The following is a 4,970-nucleotide window of genomic DNA, read 5'->3' on the forward strand; positions in this document are numbered from 1 at the left end:
ACCACTTTGTCTGTAATTTGGTAAGCCCCTCCTATTATTATGTTATCCTTCTTTTACTCTTTAAAAATAAAAAAACAAAACAAAACATGAATTTAAGTAGGGCTGGACATGTAGCTTAATGGAAGATAGCTTGCCTCATACATGTAAGGCTTTGGGTTTAATCTCCAGTACTGCAGGAAAAAACAGTATTTAGGGGAGACAGGAAATCAGGATTAGATACACAACTGGTAATTCTGTATTTCCCCCTTTTCAACCTACACACTACAGTGAGATGGGTCTACCTTATCTCTGCTGCTAGCTGTTATGTCACTACAAGTGTAACTTTAGCAAAGTAGAAAACTAGCCATTTTCCTGGCTCAAGGGTCTGCCTAGAAATCAAGAAAACCTTATGATTATTTTTATAGGGTCTGATTCTGTATTTCAAAAAGACACACTAACACTCACTTCAGTATTAGAGCAGCGGCACTACTGGTCTCTCTCTCTTCCAACTGGACCCGGGAGAGACCACACCCAAGGGAGTGCTCCGCAGTCAGTGGGCTGTAGAGTGTGCGCATGTCTGACAGACCTCACAGAGACATCACCGAGAAGTGGGGGCTGCGTGAGAAGAGACTTTCAGTACGCTGGCAGCCATAGACTGTGGAGAATTGTCAGAGCATGCCGGGTGTGGTGGCGCACCCCTGTACTCCCAGCACTCGGGAGGCTGAGGCAGGAGCATCCCCTTGAGTTTGAGGCCAGCCTGGGCTACATAGTGAGTTCGAAACCAGCCTGAACTACATAGTGAGCCCTGTCTCAGAAAACAAAACAAATCTCAAAGCCAAATGTGAGGTGGTGATGTCCTAACCCCAAAGAAGAAAAGTTTCAAAATAACAAAATTTAAAATGTTATATAAAAGCTAATCAAGATTTTTAGTGCAATGGCACCAAACAAAATGGGATCGCACTTTTAGAGCTAAGTTTTGGACACAGCAGAAGGTGGTGCTTATTTATAAGGCTAAATTGGTACCCAAAATACCATTTTCTTTCAGAGAGACCGGGGAGTCATTAAGTCGTTACCCCAGCGTGAAGGGGCCCACGTGACCCACTGAGCGCGCGGCTGGGCACGTCATCTCAGGTCTCACTACCTTAACGTGGTCACAAGTTCACAATTTTGCAGGTGCGCAAAAAACCGGGCACACACACACCCCGCCCAGTCACACCCCTCCAGGGAGCACATGCGACAGAGCTCGTTCTTCAACATCTGAGCTTACTGGACTCTCATACATTTAGACTTGGGGTTCACTGGCCCACCATCGTTTGGTGAAGGATGATGTGTGAAGTAAGGCCCCATTCTCGGGTACCAGAAGCAAATTCCACATAAACTGACACCAACTGTAAGGAAAGCGGGTCCTACCCTGACCCTTGCGTTATTCTGAGTCCCTGTGCTCTCTCTCTTCCTCTATTTCACAGGCTAGACCTAACATCAGAACATCGCCTTGTTAAAAGCTCAGTCCTCACGACCTGTTTCAGGGTGGATGAGCCTTTAAAGGACATCAAGATAAACACGCAACTTATGACTGGGAAAACAGGGCAGCTAACGGTAAAATATAGTAGCTGAACTGGTTCACATCACTACAGTTTTTCTTTCTGCTGCTAAAATAAGAAACAACAGTTCCTGCTGTGCAGTGCCATACCTGCTGTTGACTGATATATCTTTGAGAAGGTAAAGTAGGAAGGAGGGCCTCAGATTACAACGCACAAAAATATAAAACTAAAGCATTTTAGCTTTAAAGGGAGCAAATAAAATAACCCTGACCCAGAGCAGAGTACGAAAGAACACAGAACAGAGCTGCAGGTGCTCCGGCCTTGCCTACCCTGCTGCTAGAGCTTGGGGCAGTACCTGGCTCTCCACCTGCCCTTTCAGTGGGGGCAGAAAAGACCAGGCAGAATCTGCCCTACTCCTGAGAGAGCTGTCTCTATCCACCAGCGGCTGCTGGACTGAGTTCAGCAATCTGGTCCCACCAAGACCACTTTCATATCGCAGTCTACATCAGGAATAACAAACAGTTCTGGAAATACCTCAGGTAAAGCAGTTGTGAGCTGCACAGCAAGGTCTGAGAGTACTACCAAGTATTCCAGACAAATACGGGTGCAAAATCCACTCCTGACAGGTGTGGTGGTGCACACCTATAATCCCAGCACTTGGGAGGCTGAAGCAGGAGGATCGTTCAAGGCCAGCCTGAACTATACAGTGAGAACCTGTCTCAAATTTTAAAAATGAACCAAAAAAAAAAGCCTTTCTGCACACTCTATAGCTCCTAGAAACTCACTGTCTCAGTTACTTTTCTCTCCTTGCTGAGAAAAATACCTGACACCCAAAATTAAGGAACGAAAGGTTTATGTAGCTCACCGTCTGTAGAGATTTCAGTCCATATTCGCAGAGTAGAGTGGCACAGTAGAGGGCAACAGTTCATGGTGGTGGAAGACAGCAAAAGAAGCAAAAGCTAAAGGGGGAAATGGCAGCAGCAGGCAGCCTCTTTCCCTCCTTACATTGTATGCAAACTATCCACCGCGCGCGGGTGTAGCTCTCACATACATAAATCCAACACTGGACCATGAATCAATCATAACTCTAGAAGCCCGCCCCATGAGTGCATGAGGCTTTGGGGGGACATTCAGACACAAACCATAACGCTCACAAACACCAAAAAGATCAACACATTGAAGGAAAAGTCAATGATTTACATATAGCTCGGAGACAGAAGATCAGAGGAGATCAACGACTGCCAGTTCACCTACCATGAAGACCTGAGAAGTGACTCAGACATAACCGCTGTGGTTGTGAAGCCATTAAACAAAAAAGCATAAAAGCAAGAAACAGGTCCCTACTGCGCAGTCTGAGGAGCGGCTCTAAATCAGGCACTAAGGGACTTGCAGGCCCAGGGGAAAGAAAATGACGCTGGTACCTAAGATGCCAAAGGCAGTTTCAGATGGGGAGATTAATATGAAAAGAATGTTGAAGAACTAGGTTAAATGAGAAGTAGGTTTAATCTTTTTGTTGTTGTTGTTGTTTTCTGGCACCAGGAATCAAACTCACGACCTTGCGCTTGCCAGGCAGGCGCTGTGCCGCTGAGCTACATCCCCAGCCCATTTTTCTTTTTCTTTTTTTAAATCTTAAAACAAAAGAGTGTAACATCTTAAGCTAATATAACACAAAGAGCACAGTCTGCAAGTGTACAGCGCACGGAGTCAAGGGGAAAAGATGCTGGATTCCTATGGGCAGGGGAAAAGCATTGTTCAGAGAACGCAACGGGACAAGCCTGGTCAGAGCTCTGTGTCTGCGGAGAGGGAAGGTTGCTCCTCAAAGAAAGGGGTCCGTGCATTTGATTCAACTTGTGACCTCCAAAAAGAGTAACTACCAGTGCCTCAGCACCACTATTTCCTCTGCCCTAGGGTGCAACTAGTTCTGAAAAATAAGCACCAGAATTATACTCCACCCGGTACCTTTTTGGTCCAATTTTCAACAAATCTGAAACACTTTTCACAAATCTTTAATTATATTCCAAACCCCGAGTGGATGCCTAAAACGAGTCAGTTCTGAACTGTGTGTGTGTGTGTCTGTGTGTACACATGAACATACACAATGTTTCTAAGTATACATACATACTGATGGTTAAAAACAGAACAATGTATCACAGTATATTAGAAATGTATTCTCTCCAAGTTAACTGTATTTTTACCTTTTCACTTCATGGAAGCACTTTACAGCTTCTTTGCCAAATGCAAATTTCCAGTATCACTACTCTGGTATGTGGAGGCCATGCAAAATACAGGACTACCTGCACATATGCGCGGTGATGCCACAATGTAATTGAGACAGCTCCTAAGTGACTAAGTAGGTGGGTAGCTGCACAGCCTGGAGACCCTGAAGGAAGGGCGACTCCACTCTCCAGGTCAAGGGACTAGAGGAAAGGAGGATTTCAGCACGTTACTCTGAATGGTATGCCACTTAAAACTTAGGAATTATTTACTTCTCAGATTTTTCCACTTAGTATTTTCAGACCTCAGCTGAGCCATGGGTAACTGAAACTGCAAAGAGCAAAACCCTGGACTAGGAGTGGGACGGAAGGCATGACTGCTGTACACTTTTTTTTCTTTTTGTCTTTTTGAGACAGGGTCTCGCTATGCAGTTCAGGCTGGCCTTGCGCTCACTTTGTAGCCCAGGCTAGTCTCGAACTCTCAATGACCCGCCTGCCTCAGCCTCTCAAATGCTGGGATTACAGGCGTGCCTATTTTCTTTTCTTTTTCCCCCAAGTTTTTTTCCTTTCCTTTTATTAAACCATAGCTCATATTTTGGGGAATCAAATATTCACTTAAAATCAAATGAAAGCTTGTGTTATAGTTTTTTCTTTTCTTTTTAGCAGTGTATGGTGTTACTTTGGTATATTACTAATTAAGCAGGTTCCTGAATAAACTGAAAGTGGAATAAATAAAACTCAAAACTTTTAATACTTATTTAAATACAATCACTAAAGTCTACTAAGATAGTTCATATATACATCATTTGCTATGTAGGGTCCTTTTCCCCTGAAAAAAAGAAAAGTGTACTTTAAATTATGGGATATTTAAAATAAAATGTTCAAAATAATTATCTTAGCTATGTGAATGAATTTAGCATCCAAGCTGAATTCTATACTACTTAAAGTGAACTGGTTGTAATGCAGGCATTAGCAACTACTTTCTCTGTAGCCAAATGAAATAAATGAGAAGATAAGAAATACATTTTATTTGTTACTATAAAGCAAACGATTGTTTCACATTTGACAACAACAAAACCCTCAAACATGAAAACAGTAACTAGTCAGCTAAGTAAAAGGCACCATTCTAGTGCCTTTCTAGCACATTACTCATTGAAGTTTTTAATAAGCTACTGAGGTACGTATTACCCTTGATTTTTCAGGAAAGAGAATCAGTGAGAGAGAGAGAGAGAGAGGG

This window comes from Chinchilla lanigera, unplaced genomic scaffold (genome assembly GCF_000276665.1).
Source record: "Chinchilla lanigera isolate Chin_1 unplaced genomic scaffold, ChiLan1.0 scaffold00071, whole genome shotgun sequence".
Classification (NCBI taxonomy): Eukaryota; Metazoa; Chordata; class Mammalia; order Rodentia; family Chinchillidae; genus Chinchilla; species Chinchilla lanigera.